The sequence below is a fragment of the Canis aureus genome, chromosome 28, assembly GCF_053574225.1.
Source record: "Canis aureus isolate CA01 chromosome 28, VMU_Caureus_v.1.0, whole genome shotgun sequence".
NCBI classification, from domain to species: Eukaryota; Metazoa; Chordata; class Mammalia; order Carnivora; family Canidae; genus Canis; species Canis aureus.
Window position 1 is genome coordinate 37,488,827 of NC_135638.1, and position 7,963 is coordinate 37,496,789.

The window sequence follows — 7,963 nt, forward strand, 5'->3', positions numbered from 1 at the left end:
TGGAGGGTGGTGATATGAGGTCCATCCAAAAAGGACACATACGGAGGTCAAGCTGTAGCTGTGGCTCGAAAGGAAAGTTTGCAGGTCCAAGGTATACAAGAGAGTTCTCAGCCTGATCTGGTGGTGTTTATAGCAAACAGGGTTGACAGCTTAAAACTTGACAGTCCCAAGTTTTAAGCCAGATGCACTTTTATGTGATGCCTGAGATGCTAGGAGGGTAGGAACACCTCTCCTCTTTAAAGCAGTCACTGCTCTCAGGGAAAAGTCTTCTGTGGCTACCTCCTCAAAAGTAGACCCAGATCTACCCAAAGAAATGAAAATGTTATTTACAGCATGAGCAGAGGACTGAAAATGGCAAGTAGTTAACTAGGTGGGCTAAAATAGAGACCAAATGGCAGCTGGTCACTGGCTGTTCTGAAAGTGTTACCTTTGTATTTATTCAAAAGAAGCCTAAAGTTAAGTCTAACCTAGACATATCAGTCACTTAAAGTGGGTTTTTATTCCTGTTGACAGTGAGGAGATGGATACTTCCTAAGGTCACTCAGCTATCAAGTGGTAGAGCTAGGATTTGGATCCAAGTAGATTGATTTTAGAGACCACTTTCTGGAACTATAACATTAGACTGTTACCTATACTCTGCTCTGCTTGAGTTCACAGTAGCTGCTCTTTGGGAAATTGCTGTACCATGGACTTTGACTAATTTTTATTATTTTAAACACATTCCAACATATACTATTTTGTTTCTCCTTCAAGATCAGAGGGGTGTGTCATAACTCATTTTGCCATATATAGCATTTTACATATAAAATTTCATTAAATAAATTCCAATATTTTAATTTTTGAATTATACCCAATCACTTGGAGTGTTTATGTGTACTCAGCATAGGACATAAACATTATAAAAGTTTGTAATGATTCAAACATTCACCTACGAATATTACAATTTGTTTCTTTATATATTTTTTTAAGATTTTATTTATTCATAGACAGAGACAGAGAGAGAGAGACAGAGGCAGAGACACAGGCAGAGGGAGAAGCAGGCTCCATGCGGGGAGCTTGATGTGGGACTCGATCCCAGGTCTCCAGGATCACACACCAGGCTGCAGGCGGCGCTAAACCACTGCGCCTCTGGGGCTGCCCTGTTTCTTTATCTTTGTGTCTGAGTATCTCAGCTCAAAAATATGAATAGAATGCACTATGATACACTTGCTAGATAACTATAAAATTCTTTTCCTCTCATTTTATCTAAGTATGCCACTTGGCTGATTCAGAATCTTAAAAGTGATGTAAAGGTAGTTCACACTCAACATGCATGAGAGAGTGCACTTACATTTGTAAATTAAGCCTTTCTGATTATATTTCTTATGCGAATATAATTCAGGAATAGTCCCCTTTAAGGTCCCCCATGTGTTCAGAGTGGCTATCTTGTATATCACTATCACCTGCATTTGTAAGTATCCAGGGCAGCTTTGCCATGAAGTCCAGTTTGGTACCGCCTCTGGCAGAGATCAGTGTGGAATCAGGAGCTTATGCCATCAAGGAGAATTATACTTTATAATTATTTTTCTGGCCTCGATTAAAAGTGAAATATGGACAGGAAGTCTTACACAGAAGAAAAGCAATTTCCCAATCTCCTTAGACCTAAACATCTTTTCTTTATTTAGATGTCCTCTGTAAAATGTTTTCTTTTCCCTAAGAAATACAGAATACTTACCACTCAGCATACTAAACACAAAGCCCTGTTACTTGTCTGCTCAGTCTAATTCAATGATTTTAAATAAGAGTGTCTGTCACATTTATCATAGGTTACAGATTCTTTATTTTCCTGACATTCAGTATGGAGATAAGGATTTTGTTGTTGATTGTTTTACTATAGAGACTTTAACTATCCATAATGTAACTCATTAACCCCAAAGCTTGTTAATTAAAAACATTTCTAAAACACATTTGTAGAAATTGCATGTTTTCATACCAGTTAAAGGAAATGCTATAAACATAAATGTTCATATTATTTATTCATTTAAGTTATGAGAGACCTTACTGTTTTCTCCATACCTTTTCTTTTCTTTGTCCTACATATAACTGTATGAATCACAAATACACATATACACACATAATGAAAACTCTGAAGAGCTGATAGCTAAGAAAGGGAAAATTTAAAACATATTTAAAAAATGATTCTAAAGAAGGACTTAATAAAGTTAAAATTGGAAACAACGTCATGAACTCATGACCTTTACAACTTAGATCTTTGATACCCTGCTGACATGTCATCCTACCTGCCATGTTTTGTCATGTGGAGGAATCTGATATTAATCTCTACTAAAACATTCTGGAGAGTAGCCAATTCAATGTTTCTCTCCAATAGAAAGGAATCAAGAAAATCAAGATGTGCCTGGACACCTTTGTCCTTGCTGGAGAGCAAGGATGCTTGACACAATCACAGATGTTTGTGTAGTGTTAAAGAGAGAGGAGATAGTTTACAGGATTCCAGCTGACCAATCTCTGTTGTTTGAGTATCAAAAAATAGAACTAGTTTTGTTAAAATTATAATGAATTTTTAATGTTTCTCAAAAGAAGTAGGCAAAAGCATATGTAATTCTTCATTTATATTGACAGAACACAATGTATATTACTCAATTCAAACCATGCATGTATGGAATGAAGTTTAGGTCAAATCAAACAGTAAAATATTCTGTAAAGTATTACAGCGAGAGTATGTGTCTGTGCAAAATTCTATTAATGAAACTGTGAGTGGACTGTGGTCCGCCGGGGTCAGTGAAGGATCTCAAGATGGCTGGGTGAAAACTTGCTCTAAAAACCATTGACTGGGTAGCTTTTGGGGAGATCATACCCCGAAACCAGAAGGCCATTGCCAACTCCCTGAAATCCTGGAATGAGATGCTTACCTCCAGGTTCGCTACTCTTCCTGAGAAACCACCTGCTATCAACTGTGCTTACTACAAGGCCAATGTGGCAAAGTCTGGCTTGGTAGATGACTTTGAGAAGAAGTTTAATGCCCTGAAGTTTCCTGTGCCAGAGGATAAATACACTGTCTAGGTGGATGCTGAGGAAAAAGAAGATGTGAAAAGCTGTGCTGAGTTTTTGTCTCTCTCAAAGGCCAGGATTGAAGAATATGAAAAAGAGCTGGAGAAGATGAAGAACATAATTCCATTTGATCAGATGACCATTGAGGACCTGAATGAAGTCTTCCCAGAAACCAAATTAGACAAGAAGAAGTATCCCTATTGGCCTCACAAGCCAATTGAAAACTTATAAACTTGAGTTGAGGAGAAAGCCCTGGCCCTCATATTATAAACGTTGGACATTAAAAATAATGATATGGTAAAAAAAAAATGAAGCTGTGAAAGAAATTATTTCAAAAGTTGTGTAAGAGATCATGATTAAGAAGAAAAAAATAGTGCGAAATGTAACATACCAAGTTCTAAAATGAAATAAGCCTTGAAGATTTTATTACTATTATAAAAAGGGGTCTGGTTCCATAACTTTCTTGGCACAGTTTAATTGTCTTGGATGTTCTCCCAGTTTTCTGTATTATAGTCCTTACCTGTTCCCCAAATTCACACTTGAATTGAGGTTCTAAATTTCTAATAGATACTCTTGAATTGGTAATCAAATTGACCTGAAATAGGACTTGTATTCACCTTAGTCAGGAAAAACAACCTTGTTATCTAAGAAGATATGTATAGAGAGGATAATTTTTTAAAAATTAAGTTTATATTATTAACAATTTTAGGAAAGTGTAGCAATGGGTTTTTCAATTTTTGTGCCTTTTAAAATTCTGTATTTTTAGAAATAGTTGACAGTTTGAATAGCCAAAGCAATCTTGAGAAAGAACAAAGCTGAAGACATCATGCTCCCTGATTTCAAACTATACTGCAAAGTTAGCACAGTATGGTATTGGCATAAAAACAGACACTTAAATCAATAGAACAGAATAGAAAGCCCAGGAATAATAATTAATAACACATAGTCAATTAATTTATGACAAAGGAGCCAAGAATATGTAATGGGGGAAGGGACAGTCTCCTCAAACAATAGTGTTGGGAAAACTGGGCAGCCACATGCAGAAGAATGAAACTGGACTCCGATCCCCACGTCTCACCATACATAAAAATCAATTCAAAATAGATGAAAGATTTGAACATAAGACTTGAAACCATAAAACTCATAGAAGAAAACATAGGAAAAAGCCTCTTTGACATTGGTCTTGGTAATGATTTCTTAGATTTGACACCAAAGGAAAGGCAACAAAAGTAAAAATAAGTGAAATTATATCCAACCTCACAGCTTCGGCACAGCAAAAGAAACCATCAACAAAATGAAAAGGCAACCTACTGAATGTGGGAAGATATTGGCAAATCATACCTGGTAAGGGGCTAAATCCAAAATATACAGGGAATTTACACAATTTGGTAACAACAACAACAACAACAAAACCAAAAACTTGGCAGAGGAACTGAACAGACGTTTTTCCAAAGAAGACATACAAATGGCCAATTGAAAAGATGCTCTACATCACTAATTATCAGGGAAATGCAAATCAAAACCACAATGAGATATCACTTCATACTTGTAAGTATGGCTATGATAAAAAAGACAAGAGATAACAATGTTGGCGAGGATATGGTGCATATGGTGCATGGGGACCCTTGTGCACTGCTGCTGGAAATGTAAATTCGTGCAGCCCCTATGAAAAACAGAACTACCATAAGATCCAGTAATCTCACTTCTGCATATATATCCAAAGGGAATGAAAACAGGATATTGAAGAGGTATATTCATTCCATGTTCACTGTAGCATTATTCACAAAAGCTAAGATATGGAAATATCCTAAGTGTCTATCAACAGATGAATTGATAAAGGAGATATACACAATGGAATATTATTCATCTATAAGAATGAAGAGAATCCTGCTGTTTGTGACTAAATGGATGGTCATTGATGGCATAATGCTAAATGAAATAAGCAGGACAGAGAATGATAAATACTGCCTAATATCATGTATATGTGGATTTAGTTTTTTTAAAGATTTCATTTATTTATTCATGAGAGACACAAAAAGAGAGAGGCAGAGACACAGGCAGAGGGAGAGAAGCAGTATCCATGCAGGGACCCTGACGTAGGACTCAGTCCTGAGCCAAAGGTAGCACTAAACCGCTGAGCCACCAAGGCTGCCCTATATGTGGATTTGAAAAAAAAAAAAGTCACTAATAGAGACAGAGAGTAGAAAACTGGTTGCCAGGGGCTGGAGGTGAGGGAGACAGGGATAGGTTTGGTAAAAAAAGGTACAAACTTTTAGCTATAAGATGAATAAAATCTGAGGAGCTAACATGGTGAATATAGATCATAGCACTATATTGTATAATTGAAATTGAGTAAGAGTAGAACTTAAATATTTTCAGTTCTCTCCCCTGCCAAAGAAAATGTCTGAGAGAAAAAAAATTATTAAATTTGTAATTGTAATTTTAACTGTTGAATAGGGTTTGTTGGGGGTGGGTGCCTAGGTGACTCAATAGGTTAAACATCTGTCTTCAGCTCAGGTCGGGATCTCAGGGTCCTAGGACTGAGCCCCATGTGGGCTCCCTTCTCAGTGGGAAGCCTGCTTTTTCTTCTGTTGTTCCCTTTGCTGTGCTCTCTCTCTCAAATAAATAAATCTATCTTTAAAAAAGTAGGGTTTATTGGTGTTAAATATTTAGAGAAACTTAAGTTGTTTGACTTATTAGCTAATTTATAAAAACATAAGATGTGAGCCTTAAAAACTTGTTTCTAACGTGTACAATTAAATCTTGAGTTATTTAAAATATTAGTTATTAAGTACACTTTTGTGCACAGATCCCCCTCTTTTGCACATTAAAAAAACAAGTTAACAACACAAAATGCTTGAGAATATGCAGAGCAGCAGGAACCCTCATTCATTGCTGGCAGGAGTACAAAATGGTACAACCACTATGGAAGACAATTTGGTTGTTTCTTACAATACAGCACTTTTACATTACATTACAATCTAGCAATTGCACTTCTTGGCTTTTATTCAAAGGCATTGAAAACTTATGTCCAGCAAATTCCTGGACACAGATGTTTAGAGCAGCTTTATTTGTAATCGTCAAAATCTGGAAGCAAGCAAGATGTTCTTCAGTAGGCGTATGGATAAACAAACTGTCATATATCCAGACAATGGAATATTTGGAATATTATTTAATGCTAAAAAGAAATGACCCATCAAATTATGAAAAGGTCTGGAAAAAACTAAAATGCGTATTACTATGTGAAAGAAGCCAATCTGAAAACACTAAATCTTGTATGATTCAACTAGATGATATTCTGGAAAAGGCAAAATTATGGAGACAGAATGAAGAACAGTGGTTGCTAGGGTTCAATGGGGGACAGGAAAGGGTAAATAGACGGACCAAGAGGATTTTTAGGGCAGTGAAACTACTCCATATAATGCTATAATGGTAGATAAGTCATTACATTTGTCCAACCCATAGAATGTATAGCACCAAGAAACACTGATGTAAACCAAATACTCTGGCTGATAATGATCAATCAATGTAGGTTCATCAGTTTTAACAAATGGAGGACGCTGTTTGGTGATGTTGATAATAGAGGAGGTGATGTGAGTGTGAGAGGATGGGGGACATGAATTATATGGAACGACTGTGTATCTTCTTCTCTTATATCTTTTGCTGTGAACTTGAAACTGTTCTTAACAGTCTATGAAAAAATAAGTTAGCAAACATTACTGAGATTGCATCTACATGAACACTTAAAGGTGTTTTAGAACTAACTAGCAAGAGGTAGGGCAAACAGCGTTTATTTGGGATAGTAAAAAGAAGTAGTCAAGGATAAACAATAAACATAACAAAGAAGAAAAAACCAAATAGTAATTTAACTATACACAACCTGGTTATTTATGATGAAGCCATTACGTTGGGGAACCAGATCCCTGAAGCTAGATGCTTAGCAAGACAAGGGTCTTATCTATTCCCACTCTGGTAGCTTCAGTGTTCGCACTGTGCCCGGACTCTGGTTTGCTACAGATAATTTTTGTTGAGTGAATAAAAGTGGCTTTCAAAGGCCAATTTCAATTCAAAACTACCCAGAGTTCTTTAAAAGGCAGATTCATTGGGTACCTTGTAGGTGGAATCACAATCCCTTGGAGTATCAGAATCTGCATTCTTCACAGACACACACCAAAATGCTTCTTTCCTATGCTACATGCAGCCTGAGAATGAGGGAAATTCCGTCTCTTCATTTTGTCGGAGAGAAAATAGAGGCTAAATAGTTTGCTCAAAATCACATGGCTAATGACTGAACAAAAAGTAGAACTCAAGCTGTCAGGCGCTGAAAAGTTTATCAGAACGATTACTTCCTCTAGTTTTAGTGTATAGAAAGGGAAATAATCTAGCTTCTAGGGTCCCCCCCCTCCAACAGATAGTTGGTTTCAAGTTCATTTCTCATTGTTATTTCTTTAGCACTTCTTCTGTGTCTCCACTCCTGGAAGCCATTCTCATGGCCATGGTGCTTGCTTCAGAAATAACCAGATTCTTACGTTTAATAGTAAAGAGGTTGGAAGAGGTTCGTCTTCACCAGTGTAACGACTTTCTCTATAAAGTCTCATTCGGCATGATTTTTGCAGGGCTCTTGAAAAGCTTGCTGTGTTTCTCCAATTCCCCGGGAAAGGCTGGAAATGCCAAGTCTAGACAAATCATTTGAACGCGTTGGGATTATTTTTCAGGGTTTGTGACTCACAAGATCTTTTCTAAGATAATTTAACGTTGGACAGTGCCTCGGGTGGTTATTTCTTCCAGAGTCCTCTCTTTCCGCTATTTATCACGTTGCATCCCAGAGGATAATGAGCATTGATTAGCGAGCAATTAAAACGTTTCTCAGTACACTCCATGTACAGTAATAGATCGGGCTGGCGAAATAAATGAA

The 7,963-nt window shown here is 36.8% G+C and overlaps 1 pseudogene; it reads left to right on the forward strand.

The window, feature by feature from the left end:
- Positions 1 to 2,793: 2,793 nt before the first annotated feature.
- Positions 2,794 to 3,298, forward strand: LOC144300251 (ATP synthase peripheral stalk subunit d, mitochondrial pseudogene; annotated as a pseudogene).
- The last annotated feature ends 4,665 nt before the right edge of the window (positions 3,299 to 7,963 follow it).